This window comes from Tachysurus fulvidraco, chromosome 2, assembly GCF_022655615.1.
Source record: "Tachysurus fulvidraco isolate hzauxx_2018 chromosome 2, HZAU_PFXX_2.0, whole genome shotgun sequence".
NCBI lineage: Eukaryota > Metazoa > Chordata > Actinopteri > Siluriformes > Bagridae > Tachysurus > Tachysurus fulvidraco.
The window spans coordinates 12,592,443-12,601,220 of record NC_062519.1 but is presented as its reverse complement, the minus strand read 5'-3'; positions in this window follow the sequence as shown (position 1 = coordinate 12,601,220).

Sequence of the window (8,778 nt, the reverse complement as noted above, 5' to 3'; positions counted from 1 at the left end):
GCCAAAGGGAATTTTTTCACAATTCAGCTTTGTCATTGCTTACATACCATATGATCTGTGTCTTGATTCAGGGTTTGATAAGTTTGAGTAGATGTTTAATTTTTGACATAAGAACTGATTTCATATATGTATTCTTAAGCTTCCTGATGATTATAAGTTTAATTTATAGTTTTATTATCATTATTATTACTGTTCAAGTGGAACAATTAGGAAAAGGAGGAGTTCCAGCAAATTCAGTACATTTAACAGGAATGAACAAGCTAATGTGTGCTATGTAGCTAGCCAACTGTCTGAGGATCTATAAAGTGTGTCAGCTCACATGGTCTCAGGATCTACTTCTGCTATAATATATAAACAAAATATTTGGAAATATTGTGACCAAAATGTAATTTTATATTAGTTTCTTGTATATCAAACTTTTGTATAAATGCAAAAAATTGTATAGATGCTGTATATGAAATATATAAACAAATATAATAAATATTGTTTCTTTTCTCTAATATTGATGATTAGATTCAGTATATAATGCTTTATAGGTCATTAATATGATAAAACCTCCTTTATACTTTAGGTGTTTATATTATATATAATGTATAGATATGTATGTGAGTACATCATGTATAAGTATAAGATCATAATAATAAACTTAAATTGTGTTCTATACACTTCAGGTTTTTATGGGCAAGAAAGAAAGAAAGAAAGAAAGAAAGAAAGAAAGAAAGAAAGAAAGAAAGAAAGAAAGAAAGAAAATGGAATAAGGAACATATCAAAGATCAATACACAAAATAAAAAAGACAGCCTATGAATACAATACAATGACTGATATGAATATGGTGATATGAATAAAGTATGACTGTTTATGAATAAAGTGCTATGTGATAAAAAATCATGAAGTTATCAAGTAATCTGTACATAAGTTCCTAATTATACAAAAAAAATATTACAAATATATATAAAATGTTTTAGAACCAATATTTAATTATAGATAAAAAAAAGTTATGATAAACACATTATTTAATAATGACCAATAACTCATTCTGAGTTACTTTGGGTTAGTATATTTATTGCCTGTACAAACAGTTTGTAACCAGACTTTGATCATATGATCTATTATTCACTTGTTAACATGTCAGAGGGTGAAGTTATTATAAAGTTTATTGAATCTATCCTAAAATATACAGTATATCAGTATATTCACCTCAGTAGATGATGATATAGAAAGAATTAATGAAAGTACTGTGTGTTTGTGTATTGGTGGCGGGCGGGCGCGGGGGGGTTGTGCACAAGTGATCTGGAGAATGTGATCATATTTAGCCACACATCTGTACTACAAAATTTTTAAAGTTGATTTAAAAAGTAGAGAAATTAAGTCAGGAGAATTCTTTTCTAAAATTCACATTTCTGATAAAAAATTGTTGTTTGTTTTGACCAGAAAATAAGGTCTAAGCAACACCTTCACCCCGTCACGTTGGTACCACTTGCCCTCTCGTTGTCGTAACCCAAGATTCCAGGCCTGGCAGGATTAACAGGCTGTGCAGTTGAGTTAAAATGTGTCAGGTTAGAATGTGATGGATGGCCACTGATGGCTGAAGGAGCACAAAGAGCCCTCTGTGGCTCTCTGGGCTGGAAGGAGCACTGTGTCTGTATCACTCACTCAGGGCCTCCCTTTAACTCCATTGTCAGCAGGAGCAGGGTGGCAGCCGCATGCACCCAACACACACACACACACACACACACACACACACACTTACTTGTTTTTCTATCTTTGTTAGGCCCTTCCACTGGTACCACTGCAGCTATGGACATACCTACAACAAAATCTAACCTAACATTAATTACATTAAGCATTTTGAATGTAATAAACAAACAAACAAACAAACAAATACATTTCTGAAAACACTTTTGTCCCCAAAGAGGTTAACAAACACACACACACACACACACACACACACACACACACACACACACACACACACACACACACACACACACACACACACTTAAAAAAGGAAAGTACTTTTTCAGCATTTTGGAGAGGTTGTCCATCTGCTCAGTCAAAGTCACCTTACTCACCTCACATTACTGATTTTCTGTTTATTTTCCTGCATGTGACATTTCCCACATACTCTCAAGAAAACAAGTAAAGGTTTCTGTATAAGTGCGGGTTCCGATGAGAACTGCTTTAATAAGGAACACGTTTTCTACTCCACACTGACTACTTCTGTGGGTCAGCAACTAAATCATTTGCCATGGCATATACATAAAGACAAGGGTTATCTGGCAGAGCAAAAACATGGCAGTGCACAGTATAAACAAATAAGTATAAGCAGCTCCAGATCTCGCTACCCAAGTCTCCTCAACCAGTATTCCATCCACAGATTATTTTATTTCTTTATTTTCTTGTTTCTATACAAATTAGCATTAGTGTCACTCTCATGCCAACTCTCATTTTTATGTTTGTGCAAAAGTAGAATTAGGGAATCAGGTGTATTCTCTCCAGGTGACAGATGGTGTGGCGTGTGCCTCATTTGTGAGAGAGTGTATAATGTGCATATTCCTTACATCCACCGGACAACCGATCAAAAGCGATTAATGTCAACATTGTGGAGTGTGAAAAGGTTAACGATTCGTGTAACGAAATGTAATGTGCTCTTGGATTTATGGTGTATTAAAAAAAGTATGTAAGTGTATTGCAGAATTAATATTAGAAGTATTTTCAAAATATAACGATGAATATTATTAATGATTGTTGTGTTTACTTATCTAATGTTTGGTACACTTATTTTATGATTAAACCAAGATTAAGGCAAATTTTCCAAATTCCATGTCATCTGACTTACATAATACTTACACACCCTCTTTAGGTCATTCAGCATGGAGGCTTGACTCACTCCTCAAATGGACAGCTGATGAGAGTTTGGATCTTCGGTGTGAGACGGTGTTCGGTGCCTCTTGGAAACAGTGCTCTACTTCTTCCTCAGTGACAAGCAGCAGCACATTGCATGACAGCTGGTACAGGGAGGAGGGTACGAATTGGCTTGTTTTAAAGAAATGCCCAGAACGTGGCTGCATTAGCCACGGAATGTGCGCTCTCCTCTCATGCTTTACTCATGAGCTCCTAGAAGAAAAAAGATTAGGTCCTTCATTATTGCTTCAGCAGGAGAAGTGACTAGTGACTGCAACAGATGCTTGGAGGGGTTAAGGATGGCTTGCTGCTCGTTCACTGCTTTTTTTTTTCAATTGATTGGGTCCTTCTTTTCAAGCCCCTCTGCTCCAGCTACACGAATAACTATGCTATAACATGAAGAAACTGGCTTGTTGCACCACTAATAATTAATAGGGAAAAATTAGCAGTACATAAATGGAAAGAAAATAACCAGACAGTAGGGCAGAATTTGTATTTAATTACCTGTCACTATTAATTATAACTCTATTAATTATCACTCTCCTTTTTTATTATCTGCTGTACTTAATATATTCATTCATTCACCCTTCATCCTGGTCACGGTTGAGATATCCTGGGATCATGGAGTTGAAGAAGGATTATAAATGTGCCACATTTTTCTTTTTTAACTCCTTCATATAAATTCCTTTTTTAATGAAGGAATGTCATTAAAAACATGATTTTTTTCTTAAATGTCCTTGTTGTTTTATGAGAGTTGCAACACTACTGTCATTGTATGAAATAAAATTAATTGAAAGAATTATATACTTATCCTAATCACGAGGCATCATTTACTGTATACATTCATTTACACACTCATTCACATCATTCATAAATTTAGAGCAGCCAATGTAGAGGTAGGAGAAAACCGAAGAACTAGATAAACACTCATGTGGACAAATTTGGAGCTGTGCTACTGTCTCCCACTTTTATTATTTAATGTATTGAAGGCATCAATGAAATAATTTTCATAGAGTTCATAGTGTCTTAAATATGTTCTCTTTGATATGGAGACTGTTGTAGAATCCTTACACAGAGCCTTTTACAATTACCCAGAAAGTTATACAAAAATATTTGTAATGGTTTACATACAAATTTCTTGAGAATATTTGACATACTCTTACAAGTATAGTTTTTATATTTTTGTGACATTTGTCTCCAACAAAAACTTGTGCATTTATCAATTTAAGGTCAGTAACTCAAATCCATTATGTCTTTACCTGTTCATATGAACCATATCTGCAGACAGGGTGATGTAAGCAGTGAATAAGCATTCTAAAGCTATGCTAATCTGCGACTTTGCATTCTGGTCTGTCAGCACTGCGCCACTAATGACGCTATGGCCATTTACTGCAATGTGGTTTGCATAGACCTAACTCTTACAATCTGGCTTTAGTGACTCTCAAATCAGTGATTTAACTGCATAGGTATCTGTAGCATTTATGGATAGATGGTACATTTTATACAATTTATGGACATTATATCAGTATGTTGATAACAGCATGATAAATGTATAAGCCGATATCTTTTCAGAGACTGTAGATTATTACATTGGAGCTACAGTGGAAAAAATGTAATTTGGTTGATGAAACTATGAAAATAAGTTGTTACTCAAGCTTATTAGTCATTCTTAGTCTAATTCTTATTAGTCTTATTATAAAACTAGAATATTTTCATTGTCATATAATAGAATAATATTATAACATTTAAATAAATGAATAAAACTGGATTTTATTTTTTACCTGCTATAATGCTATATGGATTTCCATAGCAATGTGTTTTGGTATACTGTTATACCATCACACCTCCATTTCAAATTTACCTGTTTTAACAATAACCAGAGGCAACTGTGTAGTTACAATATTTACAAGGCCCTCTGCAAAGGATTCAGAAGTCTTCATAAGTTTGAATACTGTACATGGTCCCACAACACTACAGTCACTGAGTCCTTTTATTAGTTAATAATCCCCTACAACAAACAGAATGGAAGGCATGTGCATATGCAGCTGTCTGTGTCTTAGTGCAAGTGGTGTCATGTTAAGTCACAGGAATGACTGTGTGCCCTGCCTGCCTCACCCGACAGTGGCATTCTCCTTGCTGTTAGTAAAAATCCAAACCACAATCATATTGACAATTTTTGTCAGGACATTTGAGGAACTACCATGATGCAGGCAAATGGTAGGATCTATATAAATAAAACAACCAACTAACCAATCAACCGACCAACATTCAAACAACCAATGAACCAACCAATAAGCAACAAACAACAACAACAACCAATAAACCAACAACCAAACCAACCAAGAACAAACCAATCAAGCAAACCAATAAACAACTACAAACAACTAACCATCCATCCATCCATCCATCCACCCACCAATCCAACCGTCAATCTAACGGAATAGTTGGATGTAGCAATCTAAACATTACATTGAATCTTATGCAGTGTGTCAATTTGGCCTCTAATTGGTGGATAATGTACTCACTGTCAACTAGCCATCACTTTATGAGTATACCTTAATTGTCGGCATCCATGTACAGTTCATTATAGAATCCATTCACATACCGTGCTAACGAACAGCTGATATACCCCACTAGAGTGTGTTAGATTCTGAAAGAAAGAAAAAGTGCCTCATTTGGTCTGTACACTGCTGCATCATGGTGTATATCCTAAATCACCTACACTTATAGATCCCAGTGTAGCATGTCACAAATTTCCCAAAGTCCAGGATTTGAATGCTCATTTGCTTTATGCGATCAAAGCCATGAAAAGATTTATGAGTCATGGAAATTGTTATGTAGCTAAGTATAGTGTATGGAAATCCCCATCGAAATGTTTGAAGACATGTCACCATCTTGTCTGGGACATATTTTGGGTAGCTTCAGTAATAAAATTCATACATCTGGGACTTAAGCTCTTATTCTTGAGCATGGCATTTGTTTTACAGTAAGGGCAAGGCAAACATGGTGGCATTCAATTGTTTGACAGAAACTATGGCCTGAATTTTTTTCACTGTTCAAGTCCAGATTCCAAAAGCTGAGCCCCCTCCTAGGCTTTAGCAACAGAACAAAAATACTATCTACGAGCTTCTATCCTTGTCTCTTCTATGTTTATATGTGTCCTGGGCTTCATTGACCTTCTCCCATGTCAGTGAGGAGACAAATTTAGTGCTCTGGTTTCCGGAGAGACCAAATAGCCTGACAATACTGAAACCAGGGTGAGGATATTCACACGTCTTGAGATATGGATACTCAAATTTCAGCTCACCACCTCCAGGAATATCAAAGTAAGAATCTAGCATGTAGAGGCAGGATCATCTTGTAGAAGTATATATTTGTTCCTCAAAGTTGTATTGGCTGTAGGGTTCTTGAGACAGTGGCATGTGACTAGTGTGCTGGGAGTGGCGGGATGACAGAGAAAGGCAACCACGTTGTAGCTGTAATGACATGCCTGTTCATACCAGCGCTCTGGCGTCTGCTACGTCACTGTTGGCCTACAAATCTTTTTCCACCATATTCTGGATCACTGGGGTTAAAATAACCAGCTATGCGGTACCCGAAGAATCTACATCCACAACACATGAAGTCACATCCACTTTATTAGAAATAAATGTTTATCTCAATAAAGACAGTATATTTAATCATCAGTTAATATTCCAGGCATGAAGAATGTAAGAGATTGGTGTCACATACAGGGAGTGGCCAGATATTCCTAATTTGTCATATTGTCCTTTTGTCAATTTTTGAGGGACATCCCATTATGATGATGACGACCCATTATCTCCACTTCTTGATGTTATCTTCACAGTGTTCCATGGTGCATACAATGTTTCGGAAATTCTTTGGTACCTCTCTCTTTGTTCCCTAATCGATATCATAGAGACATCACACCTTCTTTGTGAGCTAATGTTTTTAGGTCCAATAGCTTTAGCAGGGAATTCGTTGAAAGCGATAAGATGTCATTAAGCTCCTCAGAGACATCTGATCTTATTTGGAGTTAATCAGACTCACTTCTTTGAAGACATGTATGTAATAGTTACATTTAGTCATGTCTCTTTCCCTCAACAATCTTCAATACATTCAAGTCAATAAATGCATCACAGTGTCAGTATTTAAAACCCAGTGAAGTTTCCAGCAGACATGATTTTTGCTTTATTGTGAATGAAAGTGTAAGTTTTTAAGATTCACATCCTTGTGTCATAGAATAAAGACTGCAATTGACTATATTTAGCTTCCATATCCTGTTCCAGGTTTAGGTTGTGTTGGATACTACTTCATCTGAATTGTTACGTAGCTAATTGACTAGCAAGCATGAAACTTTTAGCAACTTTTCATTCTGACATATAATAACAGCTGCTTCAACCTAATGTATATGATCAATACATTCTTCTGTCAAATACAAGAATTGGGAGATTTTTCAGTGCCTGGGCCACAGAGGCAGCAGTGTTTTGGCAGTAATGTGAGGTGGGCTGGAGAGAAAGAGTTTGCTACCATAGTTGGAGAATGGTGGGCAGGTGGCTGAGCAGAGCCTGTCGTGAGGAAGAGCAGAGAGGACAGCTGCTCCTGTCAAACAATGACTTATTCTTCACCATTCACTGCTCAGCACTGTACCACACAAGCTCCTTGCATGTATACTGTAACCAGGCACTTTACTCTGTGTGTGTGTGTGTGTGTGTGCGTGTGTGTGAGAGAGAGAGAGTTAGAGAGAGAGAGAGAGAGAGAGAGAGAGAGAGAGAGAGAGAGAAATACAAAGAATCCTTCTATATCTAGACCAGATAATTTTATCAGATTAATATGATCACAATCCTCTTGTACCAAAATGTGCAAGAAATAAGAATGTCTCTGTGCAACTGACCCCAGGTAACCTCCAATGTTTGTGAAAATCCTGTTATTTGAACACCTCTTGGAGATCATGTGAAGTGGTTAATGATGTAGTATTTGTAATAAATACTTCAGTCAATCGGCCATCTTTCCTTAGATGTGGCATGGAGTTACCATGATATTTGGCTGTGATTCAGCTATATTTATATATGTAACTAGTGTGTTGTTACAGCCCTGCTTGACTACAATGTCACAAGAAACAGGACTGCCCAGAAAGGTGCTCAGAAATAAGCTTCATGCTCACACCACAAGAACGTGGAGAAACTGCACGATGACATACAAGCCTCCTGTACCATTATGCTTTCAAGTCTATGATTAAGAGATGCTTGTTGTAGAGTAGAGAACTTGTTATGGATAAATGCACCACCAAAGAAGACATGCATCTATAATCTTCTGACACGAAGCTGGTGGAATGAACTTTTCTTCACAGTCCAAACAGCCGTAAGTGACCTGAATATTTACTAAATACTTTAGCTCTTAAGATACTACTTAATCCACTTCCTATCTACACTACTATTGCTCCTAGGTGTCAACAAGTGTGTGAATGTGTGTGCATGACATCCTGGTGAACTGGCGTCCCATTCAGGGTGAAGTCTCACATTGCACCCAGTGATTAGCGCTGTATCCCTAGCAACCCTGACCAGGAAAAAAGTGATTAAGAATGAATGAATGAATGAATGAATGTTTCCTATACTTGCTTATTGGTGTTAGTTTCAAGCCGACGTCTCTGCTGACTTTCTTTAATAAATACAAAATCTATATATATATAAGAGTGTGTGATGCCCCGTGATTAGGATAAATAAAAAATACAAAAAGTGATAATTGGAAATGTTAAAACATCACAAATAATAAAAAAAAAGGACAAAACAACTACAAAATTGTATATGCCATAGTATAAATTGATTAGAGCAGTTACTTATTCTTCTTCTTCAAAGATATTTTTGCTAATGTTT